The sequence below is a fragment of the Labrus bergylta genome, chromosome 21 (genome assembly GCF_963930695.1).
Source record: "Labrus bergylta chromosome 21, fLabBer1.1, whole genome shotgun sequence".
Lineage (NCBI taxonomy): Eukaryota > Metazoa > Chordata > Actinopteri > Labriformes > Labridae > Labrus > Labrus bergylta.
In genome coordinates, this window is record NC_089215.1 from 8,164,805 (window position 1) to 8,190,480 (window position 25,676).

At 41.8% G+C, this 25,676-nt stretch overlaps 1 protein-coding gene and 1 long non-coding RNA gene across 4 annotated transcripts in view; one reads left to right on the forward strand and one right to left on the reverse strand.

Moving 5' to 3' along the window:
* Positions 1-24,390, reverse strand: part of LOC109996052 (zinc finger MIZ domain-containing protein 1) — a 120,761-nt gene extending 96,371 nt beyond the window's left edge. For all 3 annotated transcript variants that reach the window (XM_065949902.1, XM_020649993.3, XM_065949901.1), the window contains exon 1: positions 24,198-24,390. The gene's annotated coding sequence lies outside the window, so the exon portion shown is untranslated. The remainder of the gene's footprint in view (positions 1-24,197) is intronic.
* Positions 24,179-25,404, forward strand: LOC136177298 (uncharacterized). Its single transcript, XR_010664938.1, has 2 exons — positions 24,179-24,308; positions 24,383-25,404. It is a non-coding gene; the product is annotated as an uncharacterized lncRNA (long non-coding RNA).
* The last annotated feature ends 272 nt before the right edge of the window (positions 25,405-25,676 follow it).

Consider the following 25,676-nt stretch of genomic DNA (forward strand, 5'->3'; position numbering starts at 1 on the left):
GTTTGTAATGCTGATTTAATTCGCTCACGCCTGGTTTGTAGCTGCTAACTAGCAAACTGTACTCCACTTGAACCTGAACTTAGGTTAACACTTCCCGCTGACTAGTATAGCTTTAAAACCCATGAAATCATGCACTCCACTTTGGTACATCCTCATAAGTGCAGCTCTGGAATGGAGAATGAGATGGTTTTATTTTCAGCTACTCACCGGCTGACATAACTGAAGTAATAATTGCGGGTGGCCCTAATATTGAACGTACTAAAGATAGAATGAAAACCCATACATGAAGAAGATCAGTGCTGAGAGGGAGGTGGTCTGGCTCTACTTCTATAAGTCTGTTACATAACCTTTATCCAAATGTCACAATTGTTACCTTGTCATGGGATCAATACAGGAAGGAGTTAAAGTGTTCAGTTTGCAACCAACAGGGACACGTTTTTTGATAGATAGCAATTCCAGGGCATTATTGTTGAATATGTTTGTTTTTTCATGTCATTTGGAATTCACAATGGATTTCTTATTAATTTCCATTGTACTGAGGTTGCCTGTGGTGGTATCTACAAGCAAAACAAAAGCAAACATGGTTCTTTATTTGAAACAGGGAAACTGCACATGTCACTTGTCATTGATTTTCATGTAATTTGCCTTTAACAAAGACCTTTAATTGGTCTGTAATAACCACAAGAAGCTATCAGTGACAAAAAAGGAATGTGCATAGTCTTCAACATCAACATCAACAATACTGAAAAATCCTTTGTGTGTGCGATATGATGGAATTAAATGCACCTTCATTGTCGCAATGCTTTCATCCTGTATTGTACCAATCAATATTTCACCCAAGGCTTCATCACATTCTATTTTCCTCTCTCTTTCTGGCACTCTCTGGTTTCCCTCTGGTGTCACAGCATTGGACAGGATCAAAATTAAACGCATCAGCAGAAAAACACACAAGTGGAAATGATTCTCGCCGCTCCAGCCGATCGGGTCATGAATTCAGCTAACTGTGCTTATCACAGGCTGCCGCTATTAGTCTTAATAGTCGTGGTGACAACCCGCCTTGAGAGTAGATGGGGCTCTGCTTCCCGGGGCTCACCACAGACAGGTGATTCTCATCTGCGGGCTCTTCGTGTGTCATAGACAAGGCAACGCTATGCTGAGAAATGTCTGGCGGCTTATTGGACCAAAACATCCAGACCCGGCAGGCCGTTATGGACGCCAGAGCCATATGTTTTAACAAACTCTGCATTGATAAAGGACAAATTATGAATTCAATCAAATGTTGATCATATTCAAGCTGTTCCTTTGCAGATATGTTGATTTATCCAGATGTTAAGATCCAATTAAGATCATAAGCTTAATTACATCCCTATTAAATTCTCATATGCCATATACAACAATGTTAGCATAAATGAGTAATAATTCAGTACACTGTTTAAACAGTCAGAATTCCCAACAGAAACTCTGCAAATTTGGTATACTTTAAACCAAACATTCTGCCAGATTTGCTGGATTTCAACCAAAGCTTAACAAAAACTTACCAAATATTTTTTTTAACTTTGTGATAACACTCACAATATGTTTCTTGGGTGTCATTGTTGAATTCTTTGAAGTGTTGAAGTTTTTTTTTTTTTTAATGTACTTTTTTTTATGTCCGTCCAAACAACAAATGATATAACATTTCATCTTATGGAGTTGGTAGCATCAAGCACAGCTCTGCAGGAGTAAGTGCAAACCACAATCATTTATTTTGAGAAGTGAGAGCACTTCATAACTACAGTGAAAAGTGGGTATTGCCAGCACCCAGAAGTGTATGTGGCATAAAGTGAATGTCTTAGTGAGAAAAACGATTTTCTTCCCTCTGAAGTAAAGGTTACTTGATGTAGCCTGTCGCGGAGTCGTGCTGCGTTGCTATTGAATGAGACACACTGGCTGGCCGGGGTGAAGAGATGGAGTGGCAAAGCGAAAGGGTTATTCTAGCTCAAAGTGTAAACCACATGAAAGAAGAACATACAATCAACTCTCATAAGAGACGTCAGCCCGCATCAACACCACAGTACAACAAATAATCCACTGAACAACCCCAAGAACCTCGCTGCCCACTAAGATGAAGCCAGACAAACAGTGTTTGGAAAACAAATGTCAGGATGTCTTTTCAGCCAGAATGCTTTCCCATGAGCCGGAAACACTCTCCTCCTCGACAAACAAGCGAGGTTGAGGCTGTGACCGTGTCAATGATGCAGCGTTTAGACAGGGGGAGGAAGGAATGAGGGCTTGTGTCCACAGATGCCGCTTTTGGCGCGAGCAGCACAGACAACCTCAGTTTCAGAGCACTTCTCACCAGTGCTTATCGTTTCTAGGTAATGAAAGTTAACTCCTCCTTCCTTCGGTAATGTCCATTAGGTATGTTTAAGATACATGTGCTTTAATTAAAGCAAATATCATCAAAAAAACATGAAAACAATGTAAAGGAGTCGTGTCCTGGCATCAGCAGCAGCTCTAGGCCTGGAAATTTCACCCTTGAAAAGACAAATCAGACTAGTGTCTCCTCCGCTATTGCCAAAGCTGATATCAAAAGTCCCACCCCTTCTTGATCATCTTAGACTTAAGACAAGCAATGATACATCATTTAAAACATAGGTTTAGCAGGTAGGTTCGTAATGGAGATGCAACTCCATTCCAGCACATAGCCTGTGTTTAAGCCCAGGACATAGACGAACACATCCACAGCAGGCGAGCACCCACTTAAGTTGCTGTTTTGAACATTCAACATTCATGGTAAACATTGACTGACACCCACTCTGACATGGGGAGGAGGTGGTGCCCTTTGGTCAGTGAGCTTGTGAGACCACTTTCTCTGCTCTGAGTGTCAGAGTGAAACATGCAGAAGACATGGGGAATACGTTTGAGCCATTGTCTGTCTCAAATCACGTTTTAACCCGCCACTGTGGCCGGTTATGCAGTTGGTGTGGCCTCAATAGTGTTGCTGCCACTACAACCAAACGTGTAAAAATACCATGTCATGGCAGAATGTAATGCCAGTGCCAGTGTTGAAACTGGTTTACCGCCCACCACTACCCCTACGTTATTGACCATATTCACACAGCAGGCTTTTTTTCTAGGTCATGCTCAGGTTTGGAAGCTGTTGATCTGCTGTGCTATAAGTTGTAGTTGGATAAATGTAGGGTATCTGGTAGATTACCCTTTCATTTCAAAGCTTCTCAGTTAAAAAGTCACCGAACATTCATATATAGAGTTGTGTTAGGCAATACAAAAGCAAAAGTGTGAATTCCCTGTTAATGTAATGTTAGCTAGGATGTGGTTTAGTGCCATTATTAGCTGGTGTGTCTAACTGGAGCAATGAGGTTATCAAATGTTTTTTGCACTTTGAACTATGACGATATGTAGGTTTCACTATGAGTTGTCTTTTGAGTTGCAAAATCTGGAAGTATTGAAATGCTAATAATTGTCAGATAGTCTTTCTTTGTATGACTTACAACCTGAGGTACAAAGTACAAAAATATATCCTTTGAGCATTACATTGTAGGAAAATTGCCACAGTGAGAATATGGTCCATGGCACTTCAAGGCCAAACAAACTGATCAAACTGACGATGGCAAACCTAAAGGTTTCAGCATTGTCTCGCCTTTCAGACCACAAAGGCACACTAGAGGTAGCAGAACCAGCAGCGACCTCTTATCACAGCTAGGAGATGACACTGTATTTTACAAATATGACAAAGTGCATGGATATTGAGCAGAACAGGCTGTAGCTGCAGATATGTGTGTAGAACAATGGGAGTCAGGGCTGATTTGTGTCCTGAACAATGGCAGGATGACATGGAGCCTGACAGACACACAGAGCAGCAGGATCTACTCTGCAGTCAGGAGGAGAAGCAGCTTCACAGAGCAACAGCACTGCCAAAAACATCTCCTCATCTTCCTTTTTCCTCTTCCAACAGCTTTTATGTGTTTTGGCACCTCTGGCACGCATAACTCAAAGTGAACAGTCGAACTACCAGAACGGCCATGAGCACAACCTTGCAGAGTGAAGTGAGCCAGTCGCTGCTGAACAACTGGACATGAGCTATTTAAATCAGAATTGGAAAGTGTCGATAAGTTTACATCCAAGTCTATCGCAAACTTTGACTGACTTTCCAGAAAACTGGCATAAGAAATGTGAAATAAAAATCAGGCATTACCATCCACTACTGATGTGCAAATATTCAGAGTTGAGCACATTGAGAGAAACAGCACACGAGGCAGAAGAAGACACTTCATTGAGATGAAACGTTTTGCTAGATTTCAACTTCCAATTGGCCAGAATTTCCCACAGAGGAATTTTACATATAAATTAAAAATGTGAATTAAAACAGGTGGAAGGAATTACACCAAATCCAACCCCACATTCCTGGCAGGGACTTTCTTACTTGTGGAAAAAAATTCTGGGTATACAAATCAAAAGGGGGGGGGAAGAGGAACACAAGTTGAGGGCCACATTTGACAAAACATGTGGAAGGGAGGAACTTCCGATATTACCCTGGGGCTCAATTTTGACCCTTAAACTACTACTTTGAGACCTCTATTGCAGAAATTGCACATATTTTCATCCTGAAAAAAAGTTAGCCTTGTTATTTTTTGTGCTGCAGTTTAGTCAAGAAAACTCAAATCTAGTGGATTCATTTAAATACGATACGATATGAAAATGAATACAATTAAACAGAATTAAAGTAAACTCAGTGAAATAAAATAAAAACATGATGATTGTGAAAATAGTCGAAATAGTGCTACACAGGAATCAAAGACGAAAAAGAAGGGGTGGCGCAAAATCCACAAGGTGATGAAATCTCTTGTCTCTGGTATGCCACTGAGGCGCTCAAAGTGTCCTCCATTATTAATGTCCTCGGAGCAGGACTTGAAGCAGCTTTGCTTCTCTTATCAATCATTCATCCATTTTCCAATGAACACACTCAGATCCTCCAGTGTCATATCAGACTTGAAGTGGCTAAAGAGCCCACAATCCGCAGTCTTTTTCCCTTAATTAAACAAAGCTCACGTGAGCCTCGAACACCTGCTCTCAAAGAGATCAACAATGCTGCAGTAATGTGGGGATCCTGAGTAATGCGTAACCTGTCAGTCATTGAATGGTAACAGTCAGGGTTCATAAATTACAAATGGGATGCCAGAACCTTTTTGTGTTTGCTCCTGTGAATGTCCTTGTGCTTTGAAAACACCTCAACAGTGAAAACTTCAGATGGAACAAGACTGTATCAGTATTTTTAAAGCTACTTTAAAAGATTCTTAAAACAAAGCCTTCCTCCTTTCCTTCCATCTGATCCCATTTCACTCGACTACAACAAGCGACTGCAAACATAATCAAACTTTGTGGTCTGTCTCTCTGTGGAGTGGAAAAGAAAGCATATCGTGCAGTTCTTTTGGTGGCAATCTCCAATTACCTCCTGAGTGCGAGTGTTCACTATGCTGAAACGTTCCCATTTTACTCAGGCCAGAGCCGTCCAGCAGCACAGCAGACCGTGTCATCTGTGCACGGCAGGGGGATCTGTCCAAGCTGCAGCGAATTCCTGGTTTTGTCTGGGGAAAGATTCATGTCTATACAAACTGCAGGTGCAGCAAGGTTTTTTTTTCTTCTCTTTAACCCACTACAGTGAGAAGGGGGCAGAGCAACACTCAGCTCCCCCTCGGCTATGTTTGTCACAATTACTCGGTAGGTCAACTTTCCCCCAGTCTCATTAAGAGGTAAAACACTGAGGCTAGAGGAAAAAAAGACATCTTTTTCTGACCCCCGCAGGAAATGTTTCAGCCTGCCACTGCCAAACCACTGATACAATCATTCTCCAGCCCTCACAATAGATTTGGGAAACGAGAATGAGGGATTATTTGATGCAACTTCCATTCAAGAGGCCAATTCAAGCCAACCAATCAATACCAATCAACGGGGAGATGACAGGAGATGAAATTCCCTCTGCTGCTGCCAAACGCTCATGTATCAGGACTCAGAGAGCCTGTGCTCAGGCTGCCTCTGCTTCTCCTAAAACAAACCCAGAGAAATACTACGTACATCTAGCCAAGAAGGCCTGTGTGCTTGAGCAAAATGTTGACATTTCTTTGATATGCTAACTATCTTAATCATTTTAATACACTACTTTGCAAAGAGAAAGAAAATACTTTTTTCACAATTCAAAGCTTCAGTTTAGAGCCTCGTCAGATTTTTGTATTTAACATACTAGTCAAACGATCAACTTAAAAATGAACAACCCAGTCATGTTAGCCGATAAGATTAGCTCCAGCTCAACCAGCTATAACCGTAGAAGGCTAGCTTAAAGCAGATAAGGCAAAATTATTTTTAAACATATCATTTTAACTATGGATGATAAATAATTTACTGTTTTTAAAAAGACCAGTAGGTCAAACCAAAACTGCCAAGACTGAGCAATGTTTCAGAGTCGGGCACCATTTTTTTAAGCTAGCTGTTTGTTGCATCTAAATAAAAAAACTTTAAAGTGCCTGTGTGAAAAGTCATCTGACAAAATGGATTTATTGGACATATATTTTTGATGTAAAACAGCCGTGTTGATGTTCTATAAGAACATCAACTATAAGAACAAGAAACCCCTGACCACAATAAAAGTGCTTAGTACATGTGAGCTAACTGATGAGATGACGATGCGCTGCTTTGCTAGCACCAACATGCTGATTTTTGTAACCAGACACATTTTCCCCTCAGAAGTTGGTTCAGACTGAAACATATTTTAAAGACGAAATATGAGACTACACATCAAGAGCTGAACTCAAAATTAATGATAATTTCTTAGGCTAATTTAGCTGTAGGAGTCTGTAGGAAAAAAAAAAAAACTGTTAGCTAACATGGACGCCCAAACAACTTGTTAATGTCAGTGTTGTGCTGTAGTGATCTAATCAAGAAAATCGTAATTTATAAAAAGAATTATAAAAAAGAACCCATTAAAAAATCCAAAAAACAACATGGTGACTCTTCTGATGAACGCAGCTAAAAGCTTTCTTTTGGATTTTCTTTTGTTTAGCATTGAAAATCTTTAAGAAAGTATGGAAGTATAGTGGAATGAAAACATAATAAACCAGTAAAGAATCTGACATTGCTACTCTGCAGTGCGTCAATTAATTTAGTAGCATTGTACCACTAGGGTACATAACGTTTTGTAAGCATGATTAAAGGATTGTGAGGAGTAGGCCTATTCCTAACCCTGTAGTACTCTGCCTTTCACCTTAGCAACGAACCTCAATTATTCTTCCATCGCTGCCCAAATCTCAGTCTAACATCCTGCAAATTATTAATCCACTCCTTTCACCATGTTGACAGTGTCTCACTCTGACAGGGTACAGCCTGCAGAGGGTGTCTTTCATCCGAGGCAACCAACAACAGAGAGCATGAGCTTCTCATGTTAACACAGGAAACATAGATTTAATGAGACAACCGCCGCAATCTCCGCTGCCACGCTAAGTGAGCCTGACCCCACACCGCAGCTAGCTGTATTGCCAAAGAACAGTCACGGCCGTCTAGACGAGAGCAGAGCTGCAAACCTGGGGCCTCCCGAAAGCTCTTGTAATGCACCAGGAATTTGGTGCGGTTTCCTCAGCGCAGAGAGGGAGACGCATGAGTGAGAACAGAGAGGGAGAGAGATCCCTGAAGAGGTCAGAGCGTGTCCCTGGAGGTGTCAGGGGGAGTAAATGGGCATGACTGCAGAACATAGGGTTATACTCGCTCCCCTCCCCTCGTCTTTTCTTCCTCCTCTTCTTTGCAGGGTGCCTTCACTGTCTCGTCCCCGAACGCCTTGGAGCGAGGAAGCAGCACAGCTCTCCTTGCACGCCACACAAATTGGAAGAGGAAGTGATTGTCAGCTTGGGGCAAAAATCACCAGCAGATTAAAAAAACAAACGTAAAAAGTGACGTGAGAGAGAGAGGATAAAGACACTCTGATGTCAAAGGATCAAGCTTGTTTGAGACTCGAGAGACTGCCACTGGTTCTCTGCACGGCTGGCTGAAGGCTGACACCAGTATCACGCCTCATGAATATTCAACATCCAAGTAAATAAGGCAGATAGCACTTGACATGTTTAACATCCACCTTTGGCACCTTTGCTCTACAAAGCCAACAAGGTGAAGCAGCAGAACAAATATGTTGGTTGCCAGTGGGCGGCAACAATCCCCCGCTGATGAATTGGATCCTTTTGAACAAAGAGAATGAGTTTCAGTGGGCGTCAAACATCGAAAATAAGCCGGACTCAGAGAAAACAATCAGATTTTCTTCTTTGAGTGTCTAAACAGCTGCTTCTAAGAGACTGGAATTAAAGTGACAATACGAAGTGTTATGCCATGCAATAAGCTGACATTTACATTCTTAGAAAAACATGTTTCCCTCAACTATAATCCCTGCTGGTATCAAAATGTTTGCTCTCTAAATATTTACCAACCCTGAGTCAAATCTAAAGCCGTACACAGGCACCTTGAGACTTCTTTTTTTTTTTCCCCCAGTGTTGTGTCCCAGAGGAATTGCAGTGAAAGCACTACAGACTATCTTGCAAGTGAGTAAACTCTCTGAGCACACAACGCATTCCTCCTACACCTCAAACAGCTCAGAGACAGAAAAAAAAAAAATCTGCCACTGACAAACAGCGCTGCTTAAAATCAGACTCGGTTTTCAGAGTGTAGTTTGTCACAATGAGGCAGTAGAGAGTATAATACAGGGACGAGAGAAGTCATGTTTAGCTGTCACTTTGATACGCTTATCCACTGGACCTGTCCAGTTAAAAGTCATTTAACATCTGCTCAGTCACAGAAACAGGCGATGACAGTAATACAGCCTGTTAGCTTCCACTCAAAGCTAACCCTTGAACTTTGATTGGCAGTTTCAATGCCGGTAGGTGTAATGTATCTTCTTCATTCTGCTTTGCAACTAGTTCCCTAACAGAAGCGGTTGTTGAACATTTATTAGTTCCCATTTCAAATATTAAACCTCAAACGTCACTGTTTGATGTACATCAAGAAGACAAAGAAATGCATCAGTTAAGAATAAATGTAGGCGTTTCTCCAGTTATCCGTCACACCAACCTAATTTTTACTTGACGGTTGCATCTACAGTGTTTACTTCAGATGTAAAGTCATGTGAATATGTATTGGGGTTAAGATGGCAGTAGATTTCTGACTTTCCCCGTTATATCAGAAAAAGTCTTCAAAACTTAAAAAAGCTTATTCAATTCCCCCTTGGAATCTAATTTCCCTGGGGATCAATAAAATCTATCCATCCATCCGGCTAAAAATCTATCGGTCCATCCATCTATCCATCTACGTCATGAAGCATTTCTGCTAACTAAATAACCTTTCAGTGATACAGTAAAGACTAGCTTCCTCACTAAAAGGGTCATTCATACAGGTATTGTCTTACTAGAATGAAATGGGCAAAAAAAAACAACAGGAGGTTAAGCATCTTGAATGACAATATTATACTCTTTTTATTTTTTTTAAATAAATGTTTTGATAATTGAGGAATCATTTGGAACCATGACCAGCTAAACTGGTTTAGAGGTTTTGCCTTATCAAATGGGACCACATGCTTTTTTACCGGTTTAAAAGAATCCCAAATTGAATTTCGCCTTGAACTTTGGGAACGCCAAACAGTTATTCATTTGTTGGAGCAGCCCTGCTGGCATTTATTTAATTTACACAAGCATTTCGTGTTGCCATGGATCCAAATGAGCTCAATTATTGTGACGTAGATTTCCGCCTGATGCTAACAGCCATGAGTGTGTGATCTGAATGAATGAAAGACTTGCAGTGTAGTATCGCTTTAACGGCCACTCATACATGATCACAAAACACATCCATGTCGACCTATGTATTGAAAATCGGAGCTGTCAGTCAGGAAGTGAGCACAAAGGGCTCAGTGCTCGGAGCATGACCCAGCTGTGTCTCTCTGCAGCCTCAGCAAATGAACTGAGAGGTTGTGTACCATTGAGAACCACACAGCAACACACACACACACACACATGCACTCTAACCTCCTCTTACCCCCTTCCCCACACCCACCCAACCACTGCTTAGTGCGCCCTGCCTCCTGATAAGCTGGTTCGCCAGGCTTGCCAGCGCCTGCTGATGCCTGCTGATGCCTCCGTTTGCACAAGCGCTCCATTGTTGCTGCGCAGGGTGGACAACTGCACTTTGGACCTTTCCTGTGCGGGATAGCCTTCGAGTTTGTTTCCCTTTAGGGCATCCACTGTGGGTTTTATCTGCAAGCTGCCAACCACACGCACTTTAACCACTGCATTAAGGGTACATAAGGAGGATAGAAAACATAAACAGTAGCTGCTGCATATCCTACTAAGTACTGTACACTCCACGCTGCTGATTACTTTGGGGCTTTAAAAGACTGAATGATCTCTGCTGCCGGAACCTGATCTAATACCTGGCTGACCTTTTCCCACAAAGCAATATTAAGCGTAATAGTTGGGCAGAGTTAAATGATTGCAATTTACGAGTCTATTTAAGTACGTCCAATATTGGAAAGACAAACGATTACCCTCCGGGTGAAGGAGAAGCTCACATACAGGAAAAATTACACCACTGTGCACAAATACAGAGCTTTATCAAACTTAACCTAAGAGTCTCAGTGTCTGTCTGCTGCAAGTCTGGCTCGGGCGGATGGCTGAAGAGAATTTAAAAAATGCATGACAAGACTAAAAGAAGAAGAAAGGAGGAGGAGGTGGAGGAGCAGAGGTTGCACATTAAATATACGTAGATATTCTCATTTTTAGGGAAGTTGGAACTCCATTTAGCTGATATTGATGTGTATTGAATAGATGTTGCTGGTTAAATGTTTTAAGCGTATCAAATCCATTTTTCTGAGCGCATTAACGAAGTGTCAGAATAACACATTCTCTATTTAGCCCATTGAGGTCCAAGATTTTCTTCCTCCTGCTGTACAACAAGCTGCTTAGTCTGCAAAAAAAAAAAAAAAAAACAGGCCCCGACACATAGCAAAGCACGGCCCGGGCTTTAAATTAACCCGCTGACACAATCCACATATTTGATTCAGTGCGCCGCCAGGAAAAAAAGAAAAGAGTAACATGACTTTCAGGCATTCAGCTCCGACTATAAAGAAACAAAGTAGGCTACTTTGCACACTCCTCACTGCTCTCTTTTCAGCCACATCCTCTCGGATTTTATGACTCTGGTTAAAATGCAACCATTAAATATTCATGTGCGAGGGCTTTCACCCGTGAAGCAAGTCCTCCCCACTTCTCCCCCCCGCCCTTCTTTTCTTTTTTTCTCTCTCCAAGCTTTGGAGAAAGTGAGAAAGTTTTTTGATTTTAACTGACAGCAGCTAAATATTAAAAAAAAGACGCTTTGGGGAGTTCAGGCTTTCTCTTCAGCCACGCCATCTTGGCTTTTTTCATCCTCATTGTTCTGCATAGTTGAGACTCCTGGAGCGTAAATTAACATTTCAATTCAAAGTGCAGATTAATAAAGACAAATAGTCAGGAGCAGAACAATCATGATAGGAAAAATTGATGGTTGACAAACACTCCAAAAAACAGAAACGCTGGGTTTCTTTTTCACCCGTCAGAAAACATCACACCACCCGCATCATAAACGACATATTCCTCATTAATTTTTCACTTGTTGTCTCGGCTGTTTATTATGCAAAACCTATCCTATCAGCAGCAAAAGTAATGACACAAATAATTCATACTTTCCCTCTTAGAACTCCTAGCATGCAAAAAAATCCAAAGCAAGTGCAAGCAAGCAAGGGCTGAAATGTTGTCTTCAGGTAGCAGAAATAAGATGAATTGGGATTTAGCTGCAGAGAACATTAGGGAAATGTTCCTGCCTTAATTTGGTTACATTTGATTTGCATTCAAATCAAAAGGGACGCAACATTCAGGGCTTCTCCAAACAGGCGATTCAGTAGACAAATGAAGCTTTGCACTCGACACATGCCAGGCTGAGAGAGCTTTTTTCTGTTCAAGGTGATGGACCACACGTGTGACAAGTTGCCACTGGAAGTTGGTTTAAGTGCCAAAATGTGGTGAAGAAAACAAAAGGAAACCCAAACAATAGTATTACTGTGTGAAAGTTCTTTCATTCTGCGATAATCCTTTGAGTGATTTGGGAGTAGTAACTTGTGTTGCTCAGTAATGAATGAGAGCAGAGGCGTAGCCAGATGTTTTAGGATCTGCTGGTGCAATGGGGGGGGGGGGGGGGGGGGGGGGGGTTATCATCATTAAGGTATTATACAGATGCAATATTCTGGTGTATAGGTTTGTTTTTAATGACAAGCCAACCATCTAGCAATAGTACATTTTCATGCATCATTCTTTAACGCTCTTGTGAGGAGTTTGCTGCATATGAAACTAACTGAAATTAATATTGATACCTTATTATAAACTATAAAAGCAAATGAGACCATTAGAATTACTAAGATTATCAGATATTAGCCGATGGGTTCCGAGATTGGTTGCAACGCAGTCCAAAAAGTTGGTCTGATCTTCAGTCCCACTCTGTCTGGGCAAATAGCCAACATAGTTAATCATTTTCTGGGTGGTGCTTGAGATAGGCAATCAACTTTTAGTGGGGCTCATGCCACTCTGGTCCCACCCACCCCTGAATAAGGAACTGAACTAACAATATGCATATTTATCAATTGTAGCATTGAGCTGCAGTTCATTGTTATAATTGTGCACTAACAGTCAAACTTACCATCGCCATCTTTGATCTCAGACAAACATGGGGGTGGGGGGGGGGAGGACAGCTTGAGAGGCTTTCAGAGGCATTCTTGTTCTCTTGGATGACTGCCTGCTCTTTTGAAAGGGGAGTTCGCTTCAAAGCAACCCCGGCGGTGACATTACCCATTCTCCTCCCAATTAAAATTTATTGAACCCATCCTGGAAACACTGCGCGGCTAATATCATCACAACTAGCCTGTCAAAAACAAACAAATACAGCGATCACACGGACACAAAACAGAATGCGTCCGAGGCCTTTTGAGTTCATAACCAGCTTTTAATCCGCGGTAATGATTTACAATATGACAAGTCAGGCAAAATTTACTGTGACAGATTGAATGGGACCCAACATAAATATAATTACAGCTCACATGATCTCCTCCACCTCCCTCCTATAAAAAAAAAGGAGTTGTCTGCAGCAGCCTTGCAGAGAGGACGCAGAAAACACAGCCTCGAGTGATTTGCTTTATTCTTTTCAATTTGCTCATCCAGATCAGCTGATGCCAAACGCATTAAAACAACAACAACCGCAAAGCAACACAGCGGCACGGATCGTGGAATTATCATTTAACAAGTAGGTCTTGAAAGCAGGTTCTGAATGAGGGTAGTCCTCGTGGATAAGGTAAGTGTGGTGTGCCATTTGACCTCCGACATAAAAGATCAAGGCAAACCACAGAGAACAGTGTGGTGAAAGAGCTGTAAAGGATGAATGCTTCTAAATAGAGCTGAAATCATCGTCATCCTCACTGTTTGGATAAGTTTCTAGAAAGAGTGCCAAGAATTCAGTGGCCCTTATTACTTACTGGAAGTTCTGTTATACTGTAACAGATATATTTACTCCATAAAGGACAATTTAAAAAGGTAAAAAGAATAAAGTAAAAAGAATAATCACTTGATCAAGAACTCACTTTTTTTTTTTTTGCTATATTGCTCATATTGCAACAGCGATGAATTATTCAGCCCTAGTGGAAATGAATTGTATGTACAGAATGACAGAAATCCATACAATGAGGAAATTTAAGCTGACAGTGCAATTTTTACAAATCAAGGTGCAAAACTGAAGGTATTTCAAATAGTTCTGTAGCAGCCAGTTTTCCTCCGAACAGTCATATACTAATTCTCAGCCAAAACCCACTGCCCCAACACCCTCCAGCCTGCACAGATGAGGTTTCACATTCCTACTTTGCAAATAAAGCACACACACACACACACACACACTAAAGACGTAGACACTGTTGTTGAGACTTTGTTGACCTCGGGTCGTTTCATCTCTCTGACGGTGTTTACACCACAAGTCAAGAACAAGGAGATCTACTCTCTTATTCTCCGTCCAAGGCATGGAGGAACACCCCCTCCCTTCCTTTATCTCCCCCTCCCCCCTCCCTCCTTCTTGCTAATGTAACACACATTAGTGAAACCAGCCGCACACTGTGCACGCCCATAGTGACACGGAGGATGCTTGGCCCTCGGGTGAGCCATCTCTCTCTCTCTCTTCGCCCCCCCCCCCCCCCCCCCCCCCCCCCCCCCCATGCCAAGTACATCCCAGGCGTCTGTGACTCAAACATGCCCTCCTTTTAGAGCAGATGGTCAAAAATAGCGGCCGCCGTCAACATTTTTGTAAGCCGTGGGACCCGTCGGGCCACGCAGCGTTTTGCCAAGAAGGAGCAGGGGTGCGATACGAGTGTGTAAAAATAATCTGGTCAGTTACAGCCTCTCTCAGTTTGATACTGACAAAGTGAGAACACCCTGTTGTTTGAAAAGAGCTTATGTAATGGAGACCTAAAAATAGGAGCGTGAAGTGTGTCTGCATGTGTCCCTCTGTGTGCGAACATCCACGAAAAACACTCTCATTAATTAGCATTCAACACGAGCAGTAGTTGTGATATCTGTGGTTACTATTAGTGTGCGACAATTACTTCTTCTTTGTTTGTTTTCAAGCTGCAGCTGAGGACAGGACCGCCCGGCAGCCAGCGTACGAGGGAACATGAGGAAACAGACAGGATGTGTTTACAGAACAGAGTTATTTAAAGTCACTTCTGGTCACCCGCATTCTGCGCGGATACACAAACTTCCAGGTCACCCAGAGACTTGTTTACAGGTACATCTAGTGGTTCACCCTTTAACCCTAAGCACTAAGGTCAGTTTAAAGTCCACAGATAGTTAACACAAATTACACCTGCACACATATGGATGGAGGAGAGAATGTAGGAAAGAGAGCTTGACAGACATATGGGTTGCTCAAAAAAGGAACTATATCAGCCTTGGTATCACTTCACCTTGATTTGTAGCCACCAAAATCAATATCAGTTTCTACCTACAATATCCTGAATGCTTTAATCCTGCTGACATCAGTATCAGTGTTGTAGTTCCAAAAAGCTAACTCTGGTATTTGATTTATTTAGATTTTTTCCTTTTTGGATGTATGGTTTGATATCATCGTCCCATCATGCTTTGAGTGATGTAATCAAGATTTTTTTTTTGCCATGTAGCCACAGAGAAACGTTAGGTTTTTGATTCATCTGGTTGAAAAAAGTCCGGGAACTTTTATTTCAATCAACCAATTTGATAATAAAACATGTACAAATGGGTGCAGTTCTCTTACATTTTCTTGTCAGATTTACTGGCCTTTGTCCAGGATGTACAACAATAATACCGCTATCATTGAAAAAAATACGGAAGCAGTGTGATTTTTGACCCAAAATGCAACACTCGGATGCTAAGGGTTAATGTATTACACCCTCGAGTGCAGAGACTTCTGTCATGCTCTTCTTTCAGTGCCCACAGCTGTCACGTCGGTGTATCAGCTCCGGTCTGTGATGCATGCCTTGCACCTGGGTAACCGCCCGCACACAGACACAGAGACATCGTGTTAGACCGAGGCCACAGTGTAAGCTGACACATGGAAGGGGGGGGGGGGGGGGGGGGGTTACTGCTGTCTCAGATTCATCATGGAGTAGACAGTTTGGTTTAAGTTTTTTTGTTAAATCAAGAAAAAGGGTCACAAGAGAGACGATTTTGCGGTTGATCGACAAAATTTGCCGCCATACTTTGTTGAGTATCATTGGCTTTTGAAGTGTTGGTGGGACCAAAAAATAAATTTAATCTGGCACAAATATGAATGTATGTAAAGTGAAGTACATCAAGAAGCTCTAAATGAAGAGAGCCTGATTATACGTTATATAATGTATGGAAAACTTCAAAGAAAAAGCCCTAAAAATCAGTGTTCCCAGTACGGCTCCACCTCCAAAGCGGTTTTCAACAAAGCACAAAACTGAAAAGTTTCATAAATTTCAGCGGTTAAAACACAAACGGGTGAATTCTCCAGTGCGCGACTGGCTCATTCTTGCTGCAGGTAATGACGCTGCTTCATGCAGTTTACGGATCGCTATATCCTTTTTTACTCGTTCATTGATTGTGTGAATAACACGTAACAATAATGTTAAAGCAAAAACTTAACTGTGACTGTGAGACTCTTCTGCTTAATCCACCGTCTTTGATATCCATAACATCATTTCTACATTATGTCTCATCTCCTGAGAGCCCCCCCCCCCTTGTCTGACAGGTAAATCTTCACGTTGCTGTGACGACATGTGAATATGCATCAATGTATCAAGAAGATTTCAGAAGATTTTTCCGTAAAGCATTTGTGCAAACAGCTTTGGAGATACAAAACTTTGAGATATTTGAAATGTTTGATTATTCTTGTGTCTGTGCACTGCTTTGAAGTGGGCGTGAAAAAACACATTTCCATACATCAATCAAAGTTAAGCAATAAAACAGCAGCTTCCATTCCTTCTATTAATCGAAGCATGAAATAAAATGGTGAAAAATGCCCGTCGTGAGGTCCCAGAGCCCAGGGTGATGTCTCCATACAGTTTGATTTGACTGAAGTAGCAATAACATTCAATGTTCAATGACACTCAAAAACAAAGCAAAAAGACAAAGATACGGCCACATTGCTCAATGCCATGAAAATTTTCATTGAATGTTTCTTCAAAGGTCTTCTTCAAGCGATCGTTTTTTAAAAATAGGGGCCAAATCCATATATTTATATCGATTTGTACAACGGTTGGCTGATAGACTCCATGATGGCAGATGTGGTCAAATGTTCAAAACGCTCCAAGGTGACACAACTCACAAACCTTCTGATGAAACATGAACATCAAAGACCAATCCAAAAACATACAGCATTCATCGATAGCAAGGCACACCAGGAGAAACCACTTTTTTTTCCAGGTCTCAAAAATGATCACCTGAAGAAGTACTCCAGTTGAAATGTTATGATTGGCGGCAGTGAGCATGTCTGCCTGCATGTCTTTTTCGTCCTGATGCTCTTTTTGAATTGCCCTGCACTGTGTTCATATAACCAGCCCCTTTTTTTCTACAATACAAAGCAAAGCAGCAAATCTTCAACATTCCTCTACAAAAATCTGAAACCAGGGAGAATCAAAACAGAATCTGAAGACAGTTCTTTTTGAGTCGTTTCTCTTCCAACGTGTCAATCAAACAACTCGCAAAAGCAGATTTGTGAGTTTTTGCTATTAAATCATAACTTGAAACACAGCAAACCTCAAGTTTCCGAGTGCTTTAAAAAGACAAATCAAAGCTCACGAGGGATAAGTGCAACAAATCCTTCTCCACTCTGGGTCAGCTGCAGGATTTGTCGCGGTGATTATGCAAAAAAGGGAGACAGGTGAGATGCAAAAACAATATTTGAATAGGAGCCTCTTGTGCGTCGACATATGGCAGCAGCCGACGGAGAAACTGTGCAGCATGTCGGGGACTTTATCCACGTGTGTTTCACATCTTGATAGGGAACTTGAAAGAATCAGATTTTTTTTGGAGGGGTATGAGGGGGATGGAAATTTGTCTCACAGACCTTTGAGAGCGACAGAGTATAGCAAGGGGAAGGATAGGAGGGGGGGCATTGAGTGTGTATTAATAAATCCCAGTTAATTTTCCCTGTCAGAGAACAATGAGATCTGGACCCCCGCGGGCTCCGTTAGAATGTAATTCCAGCACTTGCTCAGAATCACCTTCATTACTCATCACACGTATGGAGGACCTCTCTCTCTCTCTTTAAGTAAGAAAAAAAAAAAACCTCCGAAGTGCACACACATACTCAGATCCTCCAACAGAGCCCCTCAGGAGTATTCCCTTTCTTTTCTTTTCTTGATAGTGAGATCACACCACCTGAGACTTTTTCTTGCTATTTTCTCAACCCACAGAAACAGAAACTTTCCTCTTCTGTGAGATTTGACAGCTCTTCGATGTTCCCGTGGCTGGACTTTGTTTAATTTATAGATCAGGAGCCTTTCGTTTACACTTAAAGCTGCGGCGCCACGTCGTGACATCACCTCGGTATGTCTTTCACAGGGTATCACATTCAGCATGCAAGAGCTGTGACTACAGGGGACCTCTGAAGCTACTGCTTTATCCACCGTTAACTCACCTATATGACCTGCAAACCCTACAGCCTGAAAGAAAAAAACCTGGAAACTAAGTATTTTTTGACTATAAATTAAATGTTATGTCATGCAGATATTCCAGAAACATAAAAGCCAGAGAGAGCACAAACATCTTAAATCACACGACAGATAAGAATGCAACTAATGATGCTTGACACATGTGCTCATCCTCTCAAACAGAGCAGCTTATAGATTCTACTCTAGGTTTTATTTGATTATTCTTTTCTTTTGAGAACTTGAGAACAACTTGTGGGAGAGAGTTCATCCGGCCGAGTGAGAGCGAGGAAGCGTTCCATTGAGCACAGAGGTGGAGGAGAAAGAGAAAGAAAAACGTTTATCGATCATCTGTTCTTAAGTTACACAGTTCACCAGTGAAGGGTGTGTGAACATCACCGCAGTCTGCAGTCTCTGCTAACAGACTCATGGTAACCAATCAGCAACAGAGTATACACACATGTTACCCTCACTGCTCTGTTTATTATAAACTTTCAGTGTGAGGGTTGTTGCCTGTTGCAGAGTAAAAAAAATGTTCTTCATTCGGTCTGAGTTGCTGTTAATATTATTAGTATCAATAATCCTGAACATTCAAATATATTGAGAATCATCATACAGAATGACTTCTCTCAGCACCCCCAACTGGAACCGATTGCCAACATCCCTGCACAGTTTTAAGCTTCATTTCCACCAAACCGTCCGTTTCGGTATGGTACAGTTTGATTCTCATCACCCTGATCTTGCTTACGTTTCCAGCCAGCAAGTACACTTACATGGTGGGCAACGTGTAAGCCAGATGGTGATAGCCGCATTAGCTACGTAATAGTGTGACATAGCAGTGCGACACTGTGTAGCCCGCCAATAAATTCAACGAAGATGAAGAACGCAGCACAGGAAACAAAGGGCAACAATTGAGGAAGTCAAGTCATTTGTGTTCTTTCTTCTCAGTATGTGGCTTGTTGAATACAAGAAGCAGTCGAGCTTTGTTTAAGAGAAGGTTCCACACCGCAATTTGACCTGTTTTGTTGACTTTTATCAATTTTTCAACCAAACGACATTCAAACTAGCAGAGCTGCAAATCTTCATATTTAAGAAGCTTTAAAAAAAAAAAAATGACTCATTAAAATTTTTACTTATTTTCAGTCTATTCACTTATTGTTTCATGCAGTCATATTTTCAATAACTCGGTCAGTTGTGCACAATCCACATATCCGTCAAGTGCAGAAAGGATGTAACCTGAAGAAGAGCTGCATACAGTTTGTGCTTTAAACCTGCTGATTTGACACTTGTCTTTTTTATTCATGACATAACTAAACTAAATTACTACGTTTCTACTTAAAATTGGGGAACAACAACAGGCATGTTTTGCTATTTTAAAATATTCTATAGATTCAAAAGTCATTTAAAGTAACAGCTCTTCATCCTGCACATAACTGATATGATAAATAGAGATTTTATTTCCCTGGTTTACCAAGCGGGCACAGGATTAAGCCTAAACTACAGTATTTACTCGTATTAATTACGAGCTGTGTCTCTGTTCCGGCTAACTTCCCCTCCAAGCGCGGCTGCAGCTGTAAGAGCAGGCCGGTCTATTGTTCAGACTAACAAGGGCCGCAGAGGTCACTCACATTTTCACAAGAGCTTTGGCCAGAGGGGCTGAGGGAAGAGGCAGCCGGCACACTCGCAGCAGTGTGTTTGGTGTGGATCTACACTGAAGCTGTTTCTATAAAGTCACATCGTTCCCAGCCCATTATAGAGGGGGGATAGATTAGATTAAGTGAGATTATGCAGAGAGGGGCTCCCTAAAAAGAGCAAAAATAACACACTCAGGATTTAGCAGGCGAGTCAACAGTGGGATTAAGCAGAAAGCACGCGTTCAAATCCAATGCTAATATGCACAATGGTCATCCTTTCAACTTTTAAGTGCTCTCATATGTTCATGCACATTTCACAAGCAGCAGCAGCAGCACAAATCACTCTTTTTTTTTTTGGCATATTTGTGTCATAAATCCACAATTTGACAAATTTTAAAACCCAAAATAAGAGTTATTCTCCAAGCTGTCAGTCCGCCTCTCCTCCCTCTCTTTGCATGCGTACAGTTTGTACAATAACAACTCCTATCACCATTGCAACCCAAAATATGCACAAAGTGGTTGCACACTCTAACATGATTAAATGATGTGTGGTCTGGCGTCAGTCCCAGCACCTCTCCCATCCTGCGCTGCGCTCTCTATCTCCCCGCTGCACAAACACACACACTCGACACACAGATTCCCTTTCCCTGAGCTGTGTTTTCAAAATAGCCGCTTCATATTTAACAGTCAACAGTCAAGCTGACAGGTACAGTCTGACCATCCCCGCTCCGTCGGGTGGATATCTTGCGCGGTACACATGTTGCTGCCGAGGTGGAGCGTCACAAATCATCACACACACACGAGGAATGCAGGGGGGGGGGGGGGTTATATGAGGAAGAACCAAGTGGATGGATGTAGAAAAAGCTTACTTTTGCTGTCCAAAGGATTCACATCACTAACTGGAATAAAAGTAACCAACAAAACAGTGAAATAATTCAGCGTGTGTCTGTGTGGCATCATTTAAAGGGGCCACAAGTTCAAGAGAGTCATTGCAAAGTTGCAGCACTTAGAGAAAGTTTTTGGTCGAGGGAAATCCAACGGGGTTTTTTAAACAACCTTTTGCGAAAAAGACATCACACTTTCAGATCAAAAGATCAAAAACTCATCTGGAGGCTGAACAGAAGCGACCAAGTTACAACATATTCGGTTGCTTCACAAAGGATCAAAATGCCATCACAGATAACAACACCAATCTTCACAGACTCTGTATAGAAATGTAGAGACTGTGGATAAATGACACGGTTTGGGATATAGGAAGTCATCTGGTTTCGGTTTGTAATCCACTGGTGTTTCAGATTGATTGTATGCAGTAAAACAGTCCATGTGTGGAGCAAAAAAAAAAAAAAAAAAAAGAGAGGGAATGCATCAGCTGTTATGCAATCCTGAATCCTACCCGTTAGCGTCTGGGAAAAAAAAAAAAGAGATTCGGCTTTAAATAATCTCTACAAACATTCGTCTGCATGCACGTGGAACTCCTAACTTCATCCTCGCTTTTTTTGAGTTGCCAGGCGGACTCTGAGCAACGGCAACAAAAACAACAGCGTCACAAAAAGAAGCATCAGTCGGATGTCCTTTATACCTGAACGCCGGAAAACTTCCCCATCACCCAAAAGCGATATCGTCCACAGAGGTTGGCGGACGAGTTCTGAAATCGGGGAAACTGCTTCAATCCTTCAACAACAATAAAATCTATCAAATTAGCATCTATTTCTTCATGATAAATCTGTATCTGCCTGATGAATAGCATCACTATCTTCTTTCACTCCGCGCCTGATTAAAATGTCCTTTTTGTTTTACTTCCCAGGACGATTAAATACTCAAAAGTTTATTTCCGGAATTACTACAGTCATCCAAAATAACTCTTTCTGATGTTCTTATCGCTAACAAGTAGCACAGCATTATTCAACATGAAGCGCTATTTGACACCGAACTCAACCTCATGATTGAGCTACTCCAGCTGCCCACTGACACACTTTCTGCTCGGTGTGAAAAATAGCCGCACCAGCAGATTGTGATTCATCCCAGGAGTTTTACTCTCTCCAGCAAAGACAACACACACACACACAAAAAAAAAAAAGGGGGGGACCTTGAGCAAAAGAGAAGAAAAACTACTCAAACCTCCCACAGGCTCTGACCGAGGAGGAAGAGCAGTCGCCTTTCCTCGCCCTCTTTCCTGTTGGAGATCTTGAGAGGGGCTCTGTGGAGTCCCCAGTCAAATCAATAACATTATTGGTATTATACACCATCTATAACAGCCGTGTTTACCTGCTACTTAAGCACACATGAGGAAAAAGAAGCTTGGGATCCAAACCATAGGGAGAGGAATCAAGATATATGTCACAAAGGAGGACTCTGGGCTGTGTTTATTAAAGGTGTATTTCCACTGAAAAGGAGCGTCCGCTGAAGGGAAAGAGAAGATTGGAGAAGGCTGGTGGAGAAACACCAGCTCTCTGGGCAGTTCTGCTGCTGCTGCTGCTGCTGCTGGAGGTAATGAGGCCTCTTGTGTGTCCTCTCTGATCTGAGAGTTGAATTATTTCCCATGTGGCACGGCCATTTCCAGCTTCCGTCTTTTGCTCTCACCTCCTCGGGTGAAAAAGAAAACTCCCACCCTGCTCTGAAAAACGTGCTGCCATTGTCGATCCAAGCTGCCACAACCACAGACCTCTGATTGACTTTGGTCGAGAGAAAGAGAGAGAGAGAGAGAGAGAAAACAAGACTCTAAAATGTATGTTGGAGATGTTTTGAAATAAAAGTAGAGGTTTTTCTCCCGCCTGGTTGTATCCTGTCGCTTCTTATTGGTCAGTGGGAAACTGAGAGTTAATAAATGGTCGACTCCAGCGCCCAGACACACGTGCTGGGCTGCAGATCTCCGTTTCAATGTGTCTTTTGTTTGACGGCTGGTGTTTCAACATCCTCAACTTGAATAGAAGAAGGTCAGCCTGGTGGGGTCTGCTCCAGGGTTATTCAGGAGCCCTAAAACTCGGGGCCCCCAAAGAGGAGGGGAGAAAAGAAAAGGGGACGAAGAGAAAACAGACACCAGCCACTGGAAGTTTGAGTTATCAGTCGAAGAAAAAGAAAAAAACGGAGCGTTAAGATTTGCATCAAAACTGTGTCTACAATTTGACATCCTTGGATTGCAAGACAGTTTGCAAAGACGTTTTTTTTTACACACAACCCCCTCAGCACAGCAGCAGCCACTTCCCAAATAGACTTATTGGGATGCTGCAGCAGCTTTAAAAAAAAAAAAAAAAAAAAAAAAAAAAACAGAATGGGGAACGAACTTTTTTTTTTAAGCAACATAACAAAAAAAAACAGGAAAAGCTCTCCTGGACATCTGAGCAGAAAAACAAAAAAAGACAAGAAACATCTGCATGCCTGCTTGATGATGCTGGTACAGTGGGACTTCATGAAGCAGAGGAGGAACACACTTTTTTTTTTTTTTTTTTTTTTTTTTTTCACTGACAAAGCAGATCACTATTTCCACTTCTTTTTTTTTTTTTTTTTTTGCTTCCTGGTCTGATGTAGGTACATACACTGAACGTGAGCCCCTCAATCTCCAACTAGTTCCACACTGAGACAGCAGGGAATTATTTATTTTTCTGTTTGTTTTTTTTTGGGAGTCAACTTGTTAAACCCTTATGAAGCATGCAGCTATGAGCCCCGGCAGTGTGACAGGAATACACTGATATTTAATAGTAGCTGTGCACACGTGCCGCTCTTCACAAAGTTCAGAAATAAACATTTAACGAGACATTAAGTGGATAATCCGCGCGGTTTCAGTCACCATCTGCAGCTCCACAACCAAACCCCACACTGGACCAACAACGCGTGTTGCTTTGAGCTCATCCAAGAGCTCAAATAAAAGCAACAAAAAAAAAAAAAAAAAACACATTACCACACATGGACAGACAAGAATCACGTCAGCGCCGCATGATTCATTCTGCATGCAAACTGCAAAAACATGCTACAATGTTAAGCCTTGTAACGTTGTGCAGATCAACGCGGCATCTGTTAACCAAAACACAAATGCACAACCTGCTCTTTTTTTTTTTTTTTTTACAACAGCAGCCGCCGGTTCAATCCCCCCGGACGGCACTACAGCTAGTAAATAAAACGCTTGCGGTGGGTTATTATTACAGCCTCCGACGTTGCTCCTGGGTGCCAGTTCAAAGTGGTCACTCTATTGTTGGGAAAACAATGTGGAAACAAAAAAAAAAAAAAAAACCTCCACAAGACAACAAGCCACACAGCAGCAAAGCAAAGCAAAGCAAAAGCAAAGCACCGCGACGGAACACCGGGGATAACAAGACAACTTTGCGGTTACTCACCGGGTTGTTCAGCCGCAGAAAAGTCCTCGGTTAATTCTCGGCTTCTTGTTTTTTAAATATCGTCCCCCCCCCTTTTTTCTTGGCCACTGAGAACGGGCTCAACGTCAGTGGGTGAGTAACTGAATAGACTCGGAGAGAGCGCAGTAAGTTGAAGTGTCAAATTACATTGGCTATTCTATTACCAGAGGGACCCATGCTCGGTGGCTGCTGACAAAATGTGTCGCGGATTTTTCGGTTTGTACGCGGAGAAGCCATCGGGAAGAGGGAAGGAAGGAAGGAAAGGAAGGGAAGGAGAGGAGAGGAGAGGAGCAAGGACTCGGATGAAAATCGGTGTGCTGCCAGCTGGTGCTCTGGATCTGCTTGGAGAGACCCCGGGTCAGGTGCCATCCGGGTGCTTATGAATGACGATTAGTTGGACATATTAAAAAAAATAAATGAGCCATGCTGGGTATTTATTTCATATCTCGGTATTTACAAGATTAATTAGGAGAATATAATTAAGTTATTTATATTATTTCTAAGCTAACATCTTATCCTTATGGCACTTAAAGCATTAGTATTAACAATTGGCCCATTAATAACAAGAGGGAGAATAAGATAAAACAAAAAAATACCTATTTTTAAAATCCAGGAATTATTAATTAATCAATAAGAATAAGATAATATTTAAACATTTTTTTTTTTTAAATCCAAGAATATCTTTAAGTCGTATTGTTTATGATTTATTAATAAGAATAAGATGATGAAGAAGAAGGGAAAATAATGTGTTTATAATATTAATTGTGACGGAAAAGTCATAATATTTGTGAAAGATAATTCAAATACCAACAGTTACTGATTTAAATAGCTGTAGTCTTTAAACGATTTAATCATGGATATTAAATTAATGCCAAAGCAGACTGATCTTTGAACACGCGCGCACGCCCTCCAACCAAAACACTGCCGCCCACACGCGCACGCGCTGTGTCGTCCCGCGCGCTCCTCCTTGGGAGCTGGACGCCACCCTCCGTGTTTTGCAGGTCGCCGCTCTCTGACGGAAAGCTCTGAATAACAAAGACATGTTTGAGAGCAGCAGCGGCATCAGCAGCAGCAGCAGCAGCAGCAGCAGCAGTCTGGGCTGAGCGCTGACGTCAAGGAGCCATGACTGTGCCAAACAGCACCCAGACTTCACACACACACACACACACACACACACACACACACATAACAAACAACATATTAACATGTTTGACCTGCTGGCCTGTTTGGAAGCGCCCCATGTGAAAAGTTAGAATCACAAACAACCCAACATGCTGTGATGTGATTGACTCTTGAGGATTAGGATCAGAGTGGAGTTTCCTTTCTCCATCAAAGGAGTCATTCAGTCAATCATCTTTTATTTATTTAGAGCCAAATCCCAACAAAAGCTATCCCATGAAACCTAAAATAGACACTTAACTTATCTGGTACATAACAGGGACTTATTATTCTAGGAATGTT